Raw genomic sequence first — 18,127 nt, forward strand, 5'->3', positions numbered from 1 at the left:
TCGAAATGATTCAACAGAAGTCCAGTCTTGGAATGTTTGCGGCTTTCCAGAGAACGGGCCCTCCGTTGGGGACAGAGGTGGGGTATGTGTGTCCTGGGGCCATGACACACTTCTCCTTTCACAGGGGACATTTCTTGGTTCCTCAAATACCAGAACTGAGACGCCTCCATCCTCAGCTGGCTGCATCTCTGCTCAGGCTGGCCGACCTCCTTCATGTTTGGCGCGCCCTGGGCAAGGGATAGGGGCAGCCAGGCTGGGGCCAAGAGAGGCTGCCCACCCGGAGGAGCTTTCGGGTGCTGAGAGGGCCTCCTCGGGGGGTCAGCAGGCTGCACGGGCACACGGCATCTTTCTGCAGGGGTAGCTCCATTGCAACCTGAGAAAGGCCTGGGGCCCAGACAGCCTGGGTGTGGGTCCTTTGGACCACAGTAGGCCAGAGCCCTCCAGGTTTTTGTTTTTTATAGTTTCATTTATTGATTAATATTTGGCCATGCTGGGTCTTTGTTGCTAGGTGGGCTTTTCTCTAGTTGAAGTGAGTGGGGGCTGCGCTCTAGTTGCTTCTCATGGCGTTGGCTGCTCTTGTTGGGGAGTACAGGCTCAATAATGTTGGGACCAGCCCAACAATGAACCGACCCGAGGGAGCGGTGCCGCAGAAGAATAAGGAAAAATAAGACTCAGAAATAAAGTGGGGATCAGGAGGCTGAAGCCATTCGCAGGCAAAAGCCCAGATCCTAGTCCTTGCCTGCTTTTTATTGCTAACATCTACTTTCTTGTACGTGCTCCAGAGATATCTGTTTTTTACAATCTCAGATTGGAGATAAGGATATACAGTGCACAGTCCTCAATGTCAAACCTTCAGGCCTTTCATGACTCTGTTTAGCCCATCAGCTAGTGACGACTTTTCTCAGCAACTCCCTCAAGGCTCTGGTCACGAGAACAGTCACTAATGGTTTTCCATCAGTCACATCAGTACTTCAACATCTTGTTTTCAAGATGTTTTTCCATGTTGTACTTTTTACTGCTCCCAGCCCTTCACCTGGGAGTGATGAGAAAGTCATTCTTATTTTTCAAAGAAGCCCTGCTAATTATAGTACGGGCCTGTGCATAACATATTCCCTACATATCCCCCTCTTCGATTTTTAGAAGCTTATTTTTAATGATTATTGTTGCTCATAGAAGCCAAAGCGATAGTCACTAATTGCTGTTGTTGTCCGTTGACTTTCTTGATGATCAGACTATGTAGAAACAGAAAAAAAGACATATAAAAATTAACATAAAACCAGCCATTGATCCTCCAATAGTTTTCAAGTGAGGAATGGGATTTAATTGAGAAATCCCATCTGCTGCTGCTTCCTGCAGATTAGATCTTTGCAAAAGGTGTAGTTTCTGAGAGAAAGTTTCCATAATCTCTTGCTGTAAATTATTAATATCCAGAGATAGATTACCTTGGTTTAAGAGGTGTTGTTTAACTTTGTCCCAATGAAATGAAGATTCATTATATTTGTGAGGAGTGACACAAATAGAAGTAATGTTCTAATCACACTGAAGACGAATCTGTTTTTGCAGACTGTTTCCTTGATCACCTAGTAGTATAACAATCTGTTGTAAATCAGCCATTTATGCAGCTAATTTTCCACCTGTTTGTCTTTGGGTAGACCAAAGAACATCAGAATCTTTATGCCATTCCTGCACAAAGTGCGCAGTCTGTACACTCTGATGTAATGCCACCCCTGCTATAGCTGCTATAGTAGCTATAGCAATAATTCCTAAAATGGCACCAATTAACAGTCCAATAAACCATTTAGGGCATTTTAACACTTTCTTAAGGATTTCTTCTACAATATAGACTGTGGGGCTATCCTGCCATGGTCTATTCATTTTTACAGGAAGCCATACTCCAGATCTGGTTTTTAGAATATATGGAGAATAGTCATTCTGAAATTGGAGAGAAGAATTGATACAAGTGTAAAAGGAACAATTTTGACAAGTAAGTAACCCAGAAGAGGCAATATAAAAAGTAGGTCCTATCAAAAATACGAAAGGTAAACGAACAAATGTTTTAATCCAATGTGTTGAATTTTTATCAATATGTAAGAAATGACTGGATCTTGATGAATTAAATTGCCCCTTCCATGCTGTTATGGGTTGGAAGGCAGCTGATATTTTCCACAATTCTTTTTTTTTTTTAATTAATTAATTAATTTATTTTGATTGTGCTGGGTCTTCGTTGATGCAAGGGCTTTCTCTAATTGTGGTAAGAGGGGGCTACTCTCTAGTTGTGCGTAGGCTTCTTATTTAAGTGGCTTTTCCTGTTGCAGAGCATGGGCTCTAGAGCACAGCTCAGTAGCTGTGGCACGTGGGCTTACTTGCTCCAAGGCATGTGGGATCTTCCCGGACCAGGGATCGAACCCATATCTCTTGCATTGGCAGGCAGATTCTTTACCACTGAGTCACCAGGGAAGCCCCTATTTCCACAATTCTGATTGTAAAGGCATATAAGGTAATTGAGGTAAGGGAGGGGAGACACTCCCTCCATGCCAATATATAGAGCTATTAACAATGTTATTCATGCAGTCGAAAGTATTGTTTAACAATATAGGCAAATTCAAATTATTATTTTTATCCAAAGGATCTCCTTTGGGACTCCAATCAATAATTTCTCCATCAGAAGTATTGGCCATAATATATCCAGTATTAGCTTTACATAATTTCCATTGTACCCAATGTCCTAGTCCAGATTCTATAGAAATAACACAGTTAGGTAGATGGGGCGGAAACATAGTAGTATTTTCTCCTGTGATATTAAAGGAAAATGCCTCTAATAAGAAAAAATGAGTTTTGTTCCCTGTTCCCATGGTATAATTAACACTAACATTTGAAAGTTGTCGGCCCTCTTCTTCTGGTTTTAGAGGAAGGCTCGGGTCAAAAGGTCTGGGTAACCAAGAAGAATCATTTATGAAAATTGGAACAGAAGAATCCTCCCACGTAATTGGTCTTAATAGGGGAGGATTGGGCACATATGCTCAATAAGTATGATTGGCACCTACCATGGTAATTACCATAGATAACATAGCCAAGAACAAGGTAGCCAAGGTCAAAGGCTGTCCCTGTTTTTTGACCAATTTTTCCCTTTCAGTGGTCAGTTTCTTCAATTGACCCCAAGTAAGCAGTTTGGCTTTGTTGGTCCTTGGAGTCGGTTCAGAGTGGTTGCTGATCGTCAGTCTTGTTTTCCCCATCGCTGGCAGCTCTCCGGGAGGATCAATGTCAAACCATGTCCTCTTCTTTCCTTACTTTGACATGCCTTCCTGGTATCCAGTGGTGTTGTCCGTCATCTGAAATGACAAGAGCATAACCTCGTCCTTTCTTAAGTCTAAGGCCCTTACACCAGTTGTTCATAGCATTTTTCCACCATACCGGAGTATTATCCGCAATCATTTGACCAGGAGTATGATTTTCACTAAGAATGGTGTTCTGAAAATACAGTGTTGCTGCTGGCGTTGTATGATCCAATCATAAATCCAAAAAATCTAAAATAAATAAAGCTTGGGCTAATTTCTCTTTTGGTGTCATCAATATGCCATACTTTTCTCCCCCTTTCTGTTTAAACAACTTATTTTTTAGAGTACGATGAGTACATTCAATAATAGCCTGGCCTTGAGAATTATATGGAATTTCTGTAGAATGAGAAATATTCCAATCAGATAAAAACATTGCAAAACCATGACTCACATATGCAGGGCCATTATTGGTTTTAACATGTTTTGGTAGGGCCATGTAAGAAAAAGCTTGCAAAAAATGTGAGATAACATGAGCAGATGTTTCTCCAGAATGAGCAGAAGCAGAAATCATGCCCGAATAAGTATCCACAGAAACATGAACAGCTCCCAAACGTCCAAAAGAAGGGACATGAGTAACATCAGTCTGTCAAATATCGTTGGGATAATGGCCTCTGGGATTAACCCCTGTAGTTGTAGGAATGTGGTGAGTAAGAGTACGTGTAGGGCAGTATTGTAGAAACAGTATTTCAAGCTCCTTGTCTGGATAATTGGAATTTATTCATCAAGCCAGTGTATTTGAATGTGTGAGTTGATGAAATTTATAAAGAATAAGAAATGCAACTAGGAAAGAGTCTGTGGAATCATTGCCCTTTGCCAATCGTCTAGGCAAATTAGAATGAGATCTGATATGTGTAATATAAAAAGGGGCAGAACGAAGCCTTACTGTATTTTGTAATTGAGATAATATTGTAATAATAGATGACTTAGAATAAGCCTTTGGTAGAGATACGGTTTCAATAATTTATGTTATCTGTACAGTATATTGAGAATCTGATAGAATGTTTAATGCTGTAGAAACCTCCTGTAATAAGATAGCAATAGCCTCTAATTTGGCTTGTTGAACAGAGGCTAGGCTAGATTGCCAAACCTTTGTTGTGGGTCCAGTATAACTGGCTTTGAGAGTTTTATTTGTATCAGTAAAATACACGGGGGCATTATAAGAGGAATTGGTTTAGTAATAATAGGAATTATCCGTTTGTGTTTAGCAGCAATAGTAATCAAAGGTGACTTTGGAAAATGGTTATGAACCTCACCTATGAAATCAGCAATGGCAATTTGCCAATCCATACTGGTAACAGATAATCTATAGATTTGACCACTGGTGAAAGGAAGAACAATATCATACCGATAATAACCAGAAAAGTTGTATACACCTGGATCTCATTTTTGAAATAAGAAAGGAAATAAGCATTATGTAAGTAGTCATTATTTTCTTAGGAGTGTGGGATAAAAATCTCCGTTCAAGGATCCCTGTGGTTGCCATAATATTCCTGTAGGGGAATCTAAAGTAGGAAGAATAAGTAAAGAAATTGACACAGTCAGATCTACTTGTTAAAGTTGTCTTTGCTGGATAGCTTGATTTACAAGATCCAATTCCTATTTAGCCTGTTCTGTTAGTACCAGGGGGTTATTTAAATCAGAGTCTCCTTGTAGGATTTGAAATAGGTGTGCTAAGGAATGACTGGGAATTCCTAAAGATGATCGCAACCGATTTATATCTCCTAAATGGCAACCCACTCCAGTAGTCTTGCCTAGAGAATCCCATAGGTAGAGGAGCCTGGCAGGCTACAGCCAATGGGATCTCAAGAGTTGGACACGACTTAGCGACTCAACGACCACCAATAATTTCTGAAAATCATTTAAAGTTTTCAAGGAATCAGTTCGAATTTGCATTTTTTGTGGTTTAATAATATTTCTTTGGAATATATATCCTAAATAGGTATATGGTTCCCGCTCTTGTAATTTAACAACAGCAATATGTAACCCATATTCTTCTAATTTAATCTCTGTATTTAAGAAAATATGTTGAAGTTTCTCAGCAGAAAGAGAGGCTAAAAGAATATCATCCATATAGTGGATAATATAAGCATGAGGGAATTGTTTTCCAATAAATTCAAGTGGTTGGGAGACATATAATTGACATAATGTAGGACTATTAAGCATTCCTTGTGGCAATACCTTCCAGTAATATCGAGACACTGGTTTTTTATTATTAATTGACGGTACAGTAAAAGCAAAACAGAGAACATCAGATTCTTGTAGAGGAATAGTATAAAAACAATCTTTAAGATCAATGATTTTTATTTTCCAATTTTGAGTATCATAGAAGGTGAGGGGATGCCTGGTTGTAAAGCACCCATAGGTTCGACTATAGCATTAATTTTTCTTAAATCAGTTAACATTCTCAATTTCCCAGATTTCTTCTTAATAACAAAGACAGAAGAATTCCAAGGACTAGTAGTTGAGGTAATGATTAAGAGATAATAGCTCCTCTACTAGCTGTTCAAGAGCCTGTAACTTTTCATGTGATAGGGGCCACTGCTCTGTCCAAATAGGCTCATCAGATTTCCATGTCAATTTAAGTGCTATTTTTTGTTGTTTGGCAGTAGCCCCCACTAAAAAAAACCTGTGTATTTTCAGCAGGACTGTATCCCATATTTGCCATAATTTGTTTAGCTTGAGAAGATATAGTAGGAATTGTTGCATAAACTCCCCATTGCATCAATAGATCTCATCCCCATAAATTAATAGGGATATTTGCAACTAAAGGTTGTAAAGTTGCAGGTTGTTGTTCAGGGCCTGAACAGGTCAAAATATTAGTGCTTTTTTGAATATTTTGCATAGTTCCAATTCCAGTTAACATAATAGGGACATCTGTTAAAGGCCAAGAAACTGGCCAATGCTTTTTAGATATTATAGAAACATCAGCTCCAGTATCTACAAGTCCTGAAAACTGCTTATTATTAATGTATACAGATAATGTGGGTCTAGAATCAGATACAAAAGTTTGCCAATATACCTGTTTTCCTGTACTTCCAAATCCTCCATTTTTTTAAATATGAGATTTACTAGTAGTGATATAAAGTAATAATAACAATTGAGCTATACAATCTTCTTTTATTATTTGATAAGGATACTCTGTTTTCATCTTAATAGAAATTTTGCCCTCATAATCTTCATCTATAACCCCCGTTAGGACTTGAACTCCCTTACTTGTTAAACTATTGTGTCCTAGTAATAACGCCACACTTCCTTTAGGTATTGGACCTTTAATTCCAGTAGGGATTTTATAAATTCCCATAGCTGGCATAAGAAGTAAATTATCAATGGCGGGGATATCTAATGTTGAGCTCCCAGATGTTGCAGGAAGGAGGTCAGCAACCAGGGTGTGTGGTTTGGAAGGGCTGGATGAGGTTGCTGTTCGTTGCCTGGGTACACAAAAGGAACAGCGTTGCAGGTTTGTTGAGAGCTCATATTGTTTGACGGGCCCTGAGCGGGGCCCTTCTTCTAGTTTCCCAACAAAGGGGATCGATTTTTATGAATTTAGATCTACACTGACCAGCCCAATGATTGTCTTTATTACAGTGAGGGTATAATCCAGGTGTCTTTTCATTTGTGGAAGTAGGCTTATTAGGTGTATTTTTATTAGTCTTGCAATTTTTCTGCACATGTCCTCTCTTGCCACAACTAAAACATTTAATCTACTGATTCGTTTATTGTTTCAAGCCCATAATGGCTTGAGCCAACAATTGCATCTTATAGGGTTCTGATCCAATATCACGACAAGACTTAATATAATCCTCTACAAGCTTTCCTTGTGCTTTGAGAGGTTGTAAAACCTTTTGACATTCTGAATTTGCATTATCATAGGCAAGCATCGGTAATAACATATCCCTTAATTCAATTTGAGCAACAGTTCTCACCAGATTTTGTCTTAATCAGGCAATAAAATATAAGGTATAAGGTTCTTCATGACATTGTTTTACATTAACAAAAGAAGGATGAGACTGTGCCAGGGGGCTAACCTTTTCCCATGCCCTAAGACAAATAAATCTTATTTGACTTATAAGTTGATCATTGAATTGTAGTTGTCTGTGAACCCCTTGATACGCCCCTGACCCCATTAATTGTTCCACAGCAATATTAAGAGGAGGATTAGCGGCTGCATTTCTTTGAGCCTGTTGAGAGGCCTCATGTTGCCACCATGTTCGGAACTGTAAAAGTTCTGAAGTGGATAAGCAAGTTCTAGCAATCGTTTCTCAATCATATGGAATGAGTTGTTCAGACTGAGTCAACCCCTGAATAAGACCTGAGGTGTAAGGAGATGCAGTTCTGTATTGTGTGCATGCCTGTTTAATCTCCTTAATAGTTTTAAAAGAGAGAGGAGTATGTTCAAATTGTACCCTGCCTTGTGGAAGTTCGGCATTAGGGGGTACCTCAGTCACGGTAACAGGCAAAACCAAAGCATCAAGGCCACCTTCTCACCTCGCTGCTCATAGAGCTTGTTGAAAAAATGAGAGGGCAGGCGCAGACCTCTTTGGTATTGTGTCCGCGGCACTAAGTACCCCATCATCCCATGGTGTATCAGGATCTAGTGGATGGGGTTCCTGAGCTATAGGGGGCTCCAGCCAAGGAGCCGAAGGCTGTGAGACTGGTGATAAAGGGAAAGCTTCAGGATGTTGTCCCGTACCATAGTTAACATGGGATTTAGGACTCAAAAACTGAGCCTCTCTCTCCCCTTCCAAAGGATTATATTTCCCTTAATCCAGATTTTCATAAATATGAGGCTGCCGGACAGGAGACTCCTGAGATGCAGGAGGAGCAGGGGTATCAGATTCTGAATCAGAAGAGTCAGACCATTCAGATTGTAAAGGAGCCAAAGTAGTATAAATAAGGTCACAAAGAGATGACACATTTACAGGAATGGGTTCCCCAGACTGATAGGCTGTACAAAAACAATGCATCACTCCTTTCCACTCATTAAGACGCAAAGTCCCTTTTTCTGGGTCCAACCAGTAACAGTGCTTATAAATTGCCTGAAATAATTCCCCGAAATTCTCTTCTTTCACTTGCACTCCAGAGCTATGTAGTAAGGTTTTTAGAAGCATAATATAGTCAGCATGCCTAGAAGGAGATTGCCCCATTGTGTCCCTGATTGACAAATCCACAGGGGTGTCCTCACCGAGTACTTTCACTGTCCTCCGATCTCTCAGCTGGAATTCCCCGCATCTTTTGGCACTGTCAAAAAAGCCTCGAAAGCTACTTGCACCCTCAGGTCCCTGTTTGGGCGCCAAATGTTGGGACCAGCCCAATAACGAACTGACCTGAGGGAGTGGTGCTGCAGAAGAATAAAGAAAAATGCACAGGCAAAAGCCCAGATCCTAATCCTTGCATGCTTTTTATCGCTAACATCTACTTTCTTGTACGTGCTCTAGAGATATCTGTTTTTTACAATCTCAGACTGGGGATAAGGATATACAATGCACAGTGCTCAATGTCAAACCTTCAGGCCTTTCATGACTCTGTTTAGCCTTCAGTTAGTGACAATCTTTCTCAGCATCTCCCTCAAGGCTCTGGTCACGAGAACAGTCACTAATGGTTTTCCATCAGTCACGTTAGTACTTTAATATCTTGTTTTCAAGATGTTTTTCCATGTTGTACTTTTTACAACTCCCAGCCCTTCGCGTGGGGCTGATGAGAAAGTCATTCTTATTTTTCAAAGAAGCCCTGCTAATTATAGTACAGGCCTGTGCATAGCATATTCCCTACAAATAGTTGTGGCACACAGGTTTAGTTGCTCTGCACGTGGGATCTTCCTGGATCAAGGATCAAACCCATGTCTCCTGCATTGGCAGGCAGATTCTTTACCCCTGAGCCACCAGGGAAACCTCACAACAAGTTTGAATCACTGTTTAGTCCTAATCTGTAGAGATTGGGAAGCCAAGTTCCCCCAAATGGGGCATCTCGCTCTAGGCTGCAGACCTGAAGGGAAGGATCCTTGGGAGAGAATGCCTCCGGCTCCTAGCAGAGTCAAGTCAGCTTGGGACACATGATCAGGGTCCATCCTCAGCCAGGCCCTGAGCAGACAGTCCATGAACCCTGTGGGCTGCGGGTTGGTCTCCTGGCCACCAGAGAAAATGGCCAACGGTCTGCTCAGTGCTCCCCAGGCCAGATTATGGGAGTCCCTTACCTAGAAGGAGAGTCCTGCACCCCCCTCCTCAACCTACATCTCATAGGGCCACCCTGGACTTTGATTCTGACATGTAGGATCTAAGCCTGACTCCACCCTGTCCCTGAGCAACCAGCGGCAGCTCAGAATGACACACACCCACGTCTACAACAGGGTGTCAGGTGCATTTGACCCCCTCACAGCCAGCTCTGTGTTACTCACTGAGCCATTATCATCATTTCATTACCAGTGATGAAAACAACAGCAGGCACTATTGTTTTTGTTTTTGCTTCTAACTGAAGGTTAGTTGATCTATATAACACTATGTGAGTTCCAGGAGCACAACATAGTGATTCAATATTTCTATGCATTATAAAGTCATCACCATGATAAATCTAGTTACCATTCATTACTGTACAAAGTTATTACAATATTATTGACTATATTCCCCCACACTGTACATTTCATCCCAGTGACTCATTCATTTGGCAACCTGGAAGGTTATATCTCTTAATCTCCCTCACCTATTTCACTCCTCCCCCTGGCCCTTCTCCCCTCTAGCTATCACATGTTTGTTCTCTGTGTCTAAGAGTCTGTTTCTGTTCTATTATATTTGTCCATTGGTTCTTTGGATTTCACATCTGAGTGAAATCATATGGTATTAGTCTTTCATTGTCTGACTTGTTTCACTTGGTACAATCCCCTCTAGATCCATCTATGTTGTCACAAATGGCAAGGTTTCATTCTTTTTAATGGCTGAGTAATATTCCATTGCATATACAGGGGTTGTGGTGGTGGTGGTGGTGGTGCTGGTTTAGTTGCTAAGTGGTGTCTGACTGTTTGCAACCCCATGGACTGTAGCCCGCCAGGCTCCTCTGTCCAGGGGATTTCCCAGGCGAGAATACTGGAGTGGGTTGCCATTTCCTCCTCCAAGGGATATTCCTGACCCAGGGATCGAACCCAGGTCTCCTGCATTGCAGGCAGATTCTTTACCACTGAGCCACCAGCGAAGCCCTCCATTGTTTATACACCATACCTTTATCTATTCACCTGTCGATAGACATTTAGGTTGCTTCCATGTCTTGGCTATTGTAACTAGTGCTGCTACGAACATAAGGGTGCAAATATCTTTTCAAATTAGTGTTTATGTTTTCTTCAGATAAAGTAGAAGAAAGAATTAGAGTTGTTGGATTCCACAGTAGTTCTATTTTTAATTTTTTCAAGAAACTCCAGAATGTTTTCCCCAGTGGCTTCACTAACTTACATTCCCACCAACAATGCACAAGATTTCCCTTTCCTCCACATCCTCACCAATACTGTTACTTGCTGTCTTGTTGCTAATAACTGTTCTGAGGTGTGAGGTGATGTCTCACTGTGGTTTTGATCTGTACTTTGCTAATGATTAGTGATGTGGAGCAGCTTTCAATGTGCCAATTGGCCATTTGTATGTCTTCTTTGGAAAAATATCTTTTCAGTTCCTCTACCCATTTTAGGGGGCTTCCCAGGTGGCACTAGTGGTAAAGAACCCACCTGCCAATGCAGGAGACAGAAGAGACGCGGGTTCAATTCCTAGGTTAGGAGATCCCCTGGAAGGAGGGCATGGCAACCCACTCCAGTATTCCTGTCTGGAGAATTCCCATGGACAGAGGAGCCTGGTGGGCTACAGTCCATAGGGTTGCACAGAGACATGACTGACTCGACTTAGCGTGCACACACAAACACCCTTTTTTTAATCAGTTTTTTTTTTTATTGAGTCGTATGAGATCTTTGTATATTTTGGATAAAGAAAGAAACTGAAAGTGAAGTCGCTCAGTCGTGTCTGACTCTTTGCAATCCCATGGACTGTAGCCCACCAGGCTCCTCCATCCATGGAATTTTCTAGGCAAGAGTACTGGAGTGGGTTGCCATTTCCTTCTCCAGGGGATCTTCCCGATCCAGGAGTCAAACCCGGGTCTCCCACATTTCGGGCAGACGCTTTACTGTCAGCCACCAGGGAACCCCATATATTTTGGATGTTAACCCCTAATTAGGTATATCAGTTGCAAATATAATCTCCCATTCAGTAGGCTGCCTTTTTGTTTTGTTGATAGTTTCCTTTGCTATGAAAAAATTTTCAGTTTGATGTAGTCCCATTTCTTTGTCTCTGCATGTTTATTCTTTAATTCTTCTAGGTCTTTGTTAACTGATTCTTGGATTTTCTCCATTTTGTTTTCAAGGTTTTTGATCATCTTTACCATCATTATTCTGACCATTTCTTTGTTTTTGATTTTGTTTCTCTTTCCTGAGGAGACATATCAAAAAAAAAAATTACTGAGGCCATTGTCAAAGAATGTACTACCTATGTTCTCTTCTAGGATTTTTATGGTTGTAGGTTTTACACGTAAGTCTTCAATCCATTTTAAGCTTATTTTTGTACAGGGAGTGAGAGAGTAGTCCAGTTTGATTTTTTTTTCAAACTTTAAACAGTTTGGTTTTGTTTTTTTTTTGCATGTAGTTGTTCAGTTTTCGCAACATCATTTATTGAAGAGGTTGTCTTTTCCTTGTTGCATATTCTTACTGCCTTTGTCATAGATTAATTGCCCACATAAATCTGAGTTTATTTCTGGGCTCTCTAGTCTGTTCTGTTGATTGATGCGTCCATTTTTGTGTGGTATCATAGTGTTTTGATTGCTGCAGCTTTTAAAAAAATATTATTTGTCTGTTTGACTGTGCTGGGTCTTAGTCGTGGCATCTAGGGTCTTCGATCTTCATTGTGGCATGCAAATTCTTAGTTGTGGCACGTTGGTATCAAATCCAGGGCCCCTGCTTTGGGAGCCTGGAGTCTTAACCACTGGACAACCAGGGAAGTCTGTACTGCAGCTTTGTAGGGTAGTTTAAAATCAGGTGCCATTTGTTGAAACCCAGCTCTACCAGGAGCAGTATTCAGACTATAACCTCATCAGCCCTCATGGCTCACCTATGAAAGGAACCCATGATGCTCAACTAGACCATAGGATAAGGTCAGGTGCTCCTCCTTCTCCTCCCCCAAGGCCACTTTGGGAGGCTGGGCTGCTTCACTTCCTGGCTGAGGGAGTCCTCCCCTCCATGGCAGAACCACCCTGTGGGCAGGGTTCTCTATCATGGCTTTGCTGTGTGACCTCAGGAAGCTCACAGACCCTCTCTGGGCCTCAGTTTAATTACCTGCAGAGAGACTCCGGGGCCCCACCAAGACTGTAGATCTGAGAAAGATGGGATCTGCCCTTAGAGAACCTCACACGAAAATCTCTCTGCTTCTTAGAGTCACATCACATGTCAGAGACCCCTTAGCCCCACCCATTCCTCAAGCCACAGCCCAGGAGGGTTCTCTCTGCCCCCAGTCTGTCCCAGTGGCCATAACCTCCTATCCCCAGGGCAAACTTTGGCCTGCAGACAGAGCCTGGAGCCCAGAGGAAACACAAAAGCCAGGGATTGCCTGGGGAGGGCCTGCAGCCTAGGAGGAGGCAGAGGGAGCATGTCTGTTGATGCAGGCCCTCCTGGGAGGGATGTCTTTAGACCCACCATGCCCTCTACCCAGTGGCTTCTGCCCACCGTCTAGTGGCTGCCCCACCTCCCGATGAGGCCCCCATGCTTTCTCTGCTGGACAACAGGGAACTGTTACCATGATGATTAGCAGTTTATTAACCATGAGGCTGCCCCAGCCCCCACGGCTGGGGAAACTCCATGAGTGGGTTTCGAGTCCCCTTTGTTTTTGCCACCGACTCAGAACTCTTCTCTAGAACAAGCCAAGTTCCCCTGCCCCTTCCAGGGAACAGGTTACAAGAGGACATGCAAAGGATTCTAGACCAGCTCCAGGCGGGTGCAGCTTGCCTCGCTGGGGACGAGCAGAGCAACCAAGGTGCCCGGGAGCCCCTGCCAGGTGCCCGGGGCTATGCTGGGGCCACGGGCGGGCAGAGTTCAGAGGCCAGCGCTGGCCCCGGGGGAGTTCGCGGGAGAAGAGGATGGAGAGACAGGCCTGGCCCCACAGGGGAACACGCAGGTGAGATGAAGGGCCGAGGGGCCTGAAGTGGGGAGATGTTGCTTTTGGCCACCTTGGATGCCAAGAGGAGGCTGCAGCTAGTGCGCTGGGCTGGCTGGGTGGAAGGATTCATCCCAAGGGGAGGAGGGGTGGGCATTTCACACCAGGGAAGAACTGAGCACAGATAAACGGGGAGAAACAGCATGGGACGCTGCTGGAGCAAATGGTCTGGGTGTGACACTGAGACAGTCAGCTCCGTGGGGACGGGAATGTGCCTGCTTTGCTTACCACCGTGTGTGGCCGCAGTGCCAAACATGGTGCCTGCCACCGAGCGGGCTCTCAGTGAGGCTTGACTGAGTGAGCACAGGCTGGAAAGGGAAGTTGGTGACATGGAGCAGAAACGGGGGGAGAAGTCCTAGAGGGCCGAGTGCATCTCTCAGCCTTCCTTGGGAAGCAGAAGAGACCAGGGACATTTTTGAGGTGGTTTCCTCACCGGGGATTAACCCATTTATTCCTCTTTGGTTCTCCCAGCTGTGAGACAAACTCCAAGGGACCTTCCAGATGAATGTCCTGGAGTCTCGGCCTGTGATCAGGGTCTCAAAAACCTTTGAGGTGCTATGAGGACTCTGGGGCTCCAAGGTCTGTCGGGGGTGGGGGGACCAGGAATGCTCCCTGGAGGAAGTGACAGGGAGGGGCTGCTGGAGAGGGGGTGCAGGGGAAGGGGTACAGGGGAAGGGTGCTGCAGCTGGAGGAAGGGGATAGGTACAGGAAGGAAGCAGGCCAGGTGCAGGCCTGTTGGGAGAAGAGCATCAAGGGGGAATTAGATCTGAAGGGGAGGAAGCAGCGATGCGGACTGCCTTAACACCTCTGACTCAAGCTGGCCAGACACCTGCCTATTCACCTACCGCCCCTCATGCCCTAACACTACTGCCACGGGGAGTGCCTTGAGGATTAAACCAGCTGGAGGGATCAACATCCCCCCAGCTTAAGCCTGAAGAGGTCAGGCCAGCCAGATTCTGGGTCCTCCACTTGAAAGGGAGGGAGGGAGGGGTCCTGCCCCACCTCTGGCTCTACCACAGGCTGGGTGGAGACTATGGATGCAGCTGTCGCACCTCCCGAAACTTAGCCCTAAGCCACAGAGCAGGGACCAGGTTGCTGGGGTGTGGAAGCTCTTCATCACCTTCAAACTGCATGTGACAACTGTCACTTGGCTGGCAAAGCTGTCACATGGGTTGCTCATGTCAGCTGAGGCTCCAGGAGGTGCGATGACTTGTCTCCTGCAGGAGATGTATGTAGCATTGTACACACTCAGCTCCATCCTCTGGCAGCGGAAGACAGGTTCATCCTGCCCTGCCTCTGGGGGCTGAGGTGCACAGGTCCCCAGATTTATCTCCATCTTCCAATCCCAAGATGTGTCCCACTTCCCTGTCCTGATGATCTGACCTGTTCACTGATGAATCAATTTTTCCTGATAGGTTATGGGTGTGCTTGATTACTCGGGTCAGAGAGGAAAGGGTCTTCCCTGCCCCAGGGTCTCCCTCCCCTCACCTTATTGAGTCGGCCACCTAGACATGACTTGAATCCATCTCCTTTTCACCATCCACATGGCCACCCCTCCATTTCTCTGCTGGACCACGGTCCCACATCCATCTCCCAGCTCCCATCCTCACTAAAGCCCAGTCATCTTCCACAAACACAAATCTCAGCAAGGCTCTCCCCTCCCCAAATCCATCAATGCCCCCTCATTACCCTCAGGATGGAGTCTAGATTCTCACCGACTTCTCAACTTTTGCCCCCAGCCTTGCCACCCACCACATCACTTTGTTCCAGCCACATCAATGTTCTTTCAGTTCCTTGAAAAAGGCCAGGCTCTCACTGACACTGCTCAAGCCTTTGGACAGGCTGCCCTAACCCTGCTTCCTGTCTAGAACACTCTCTTTCTTCTCACACCCCACCTCCGTTCATTCCTACAGTCCTTCAGATCACAGCTTAGACCTTCACTTCCTTCCTTCAATCCCAACTTTCCTCTGTGCCCTCAAAGGTCACTGACTTCCCCATTGTGCTGTCTTTTCATGGCATTGTTATAGCTGGCTTATTGCTGTGAACTCCTTGAAAACAAGAACTCTTTTGTCTGTCAACTTGTACCTCCAGGACTTAGCACCCAACTGATATGCCATAAAATATGTTTATTGTATGGATGAAGGGTTGAGTGGTTGGATGGACGGGTGAACAGATGAGTGATTGGACGATGGATGGATGGATGGATGGACACTTACACAGTTCTGAAGTACATTTTGGACTCAGCTTCTATTCTATCCTAGGGGCTTCTTCACCCCAGAACAAGTGATTTTTGATCCAGTATATGTGTCCCCTCAGCTCATGAGATACACCTGAATCCTCTGTTACAAATGAGGTGGAGGAAACCAACCAAGGCACTCTTTTGACTTTTTTCCACCTAGTTCACAGCTTCTTTGTGGGTTGTGGCCATTTCTTGCTTCCTGCCAAACCTAAATTGCTTCAACCGTGGCTTTGATCTCATTCGTTCTTCATCCCAGAAGGGTCTTCCTCCCTCCACATGCTCCCACCCCCTGGCTTCTCACACTATCCCACCCCAGGGTCCCCTTCCCCTCTGCTGACGACGTGATCCCTTTTGTCCGCTTCCATAAAACCTCTCCTTGACCCCAAGTCCCCTCTCCCCTAGCCTCCAGCATGCTTTCCTCCTATTTCCCCTTTTATTTTTCCCCTTTTATGAATATAACCAAACTTCTCCAATGTGTGGTCTACACCTCCCACTACCAATTTCCTCTCTGCCCATGTGTGATTGAATTCTTAGAACGTGGCTTCTGGTGCTGACACTCCAGGGATGTGACTCTCTCTGGGCAGCTCAACCCCCGTACCCCGTGGCTACTCCCTGAACTTCTCATCCTGTCCCAGAGGACAGTATGGGGCAGTGGTTACCAGCAGATGCTCTGGAAGCAGTGTCTACAGCCCTGGGCCCCAGTCCGTCATCTACCTGTTCCTGGTTGTATGACCCCGTGAACAAGACTAGGAACCTCACTGTCCTCGTCTGTAAAATGGGCATGTGGGTAAGACTCTGCCTCATGGTATTGCTGGGAAAATGAACTGAGATGATGAAGGTACAGTTCTCAGTCTACAGTTGGATGGATGAGTCGCCTTGTCATCACTGAGCACCCATTTCCCTTCTTGACATTCCTCCCTGTGGGATTCGGGACATGCTTTTCTCTCACCTGAGCTCTTCATGGGCTCCTCGCCTCAGTAATGGGCTTCCCAGGCGACGCTATTGGTAAAAGAAAAAATACACCTGCCAATACAGAAGACGTAAGAGACCTGGGTTCCATCCCCGGGTTGGGAAGATCCCCTGGAGGTGGGCAAGGCAACCCACTCCATATTCTTGCCTGGAGAATCCCAAGGACAGAGGAGCCAGGCGGGCTAGAGTCCATGGGGTCCCAAAGAGTCAGACACGGCTGAAGCGATTTAGAATGCATATACTCACACTCCTCAGTAATGTGTCTGAGCGCTCATCACGGGCGGGTCAGGGTTCTTCGCAGTTATGTTGATTAGTTTCCTTTGTCCTCACAACAGCCCTAGGAGGTAAGAACTATTATTATCTACACTTGACAGATGAGGAAACTGGGGGCCAACCACAGTGGTTGAGAAACTGGCCCAAGGGCACAGAGCTAGCTCGTTGTACAAGCTACCTCGCGCCTGGGACTCTGTCCTAGGATGTGTTTTCACCTCAAGCAACCCTTTCTCCTTCCAAGAAATCTCCACTCAGACCTTTGATCCTAGCATGGATGCTTCTTAAGTCTCTCTCCGTAGCATGACAGATCAAACACACACCCCAGGACCCTGCTGCCTCCTCTGGCTTTCTCTTGTCTGCACCATCAGATGCCTTAGCTCTCTGTCTTGCCGTCTAGCTGCTTCTGTGTAAGTCTGTCACCCACACTGGACTGGGGGCTTCAGAGAGGCAGAAAATTGTCCCCTCATGGTTCTCGCAGCCTCAGGAACCAGAAAGGCAGAACCAAGTTCCCTCTTAACCGACTTCCCTTTTTTCCTGTGTAAGTTAGCCTCATTCCCTACCTCCCCACATGTCTCACTGGTCTGAAACTTTGCCCTTGACTCATTCCTCGCCTCCAGCCCCCACACTGCATCAGGCACAGACTCAGCTCGGTGATGTCTTCAGGCAGCTTTCAGCTTTCTCACTTCCTCCTCATTCCTACTGGCTCAACTCACATCCTTCACACCCAGACAGTATATATATCAACACTCCCAGTATATTTCCTCCTCTCTGGTCCTGCAGACACCACCCACCTGCCTGCCTGTGTCTGGTGGGTCTTTCTCAAGGGCTGCTCTGACTTTGTACTGCCCACACTCAAGAACCATCACTGGCTCCCTGCTTCCTTCCACCTCCACTGGAAATTCTTTGGGCCAGTCTTTAAGCCCTGCCACCAGTCTGGTCCCTCCCTCCCTGGTCAGTCTCATCTAGAGTTTCCCCAGGGTTCAATTTCTACTTTGTGCCTGGGTTTGCAGCTCCCGTCCTCTCCTTTTCTGTATTTACCCACCTCTTATCCCTAAACCAAATTCTATCTGTTTCTTAGCTATATATGT

General features: G+C 44.9%; 1 long non-coding RNA gene across 1 annotated transcript; it reads right to left on the reverse strand.

Annotated features, from left to right (window-relative positions):
- Positions 1-678: 678 nt before the first annotated feature.
- LOC145514994 (uncharacterized) lies at positions 679-17,103 on the reverse strand. The gene is made up of 3 exons (XR_014060617.1): positions 17,013-17,103; positions 16,747-16,796; positions 679-3,329 (listed from the first exon to the last, which is right to left on the reverse strand). It is a non-coding gene; the product is annotated as an uncharacterized LOC145514994 (long non-coding RNA).
- Positions 17,104-18,127: the final 1,024 nt, after the last annotated feature.

The sequence above is a fragment of the Giraffa tippelskirchi genome, chromosome 7, assembly GCF_054371585.1.
Source record: "Giraffa tippelskirchi isolate mGirTip1 chromosome 7, T2T-mGirTip1v1.2.pri, whole genome shotgun sequence".
NCBI classification, from domain to species: domain Eukaryota; kingdom Metazoa; phylum Chordata; class Mammalia; order Artiodactyla; family Giraffidae; genus Giraffa; species Giraffa tippelskirchi.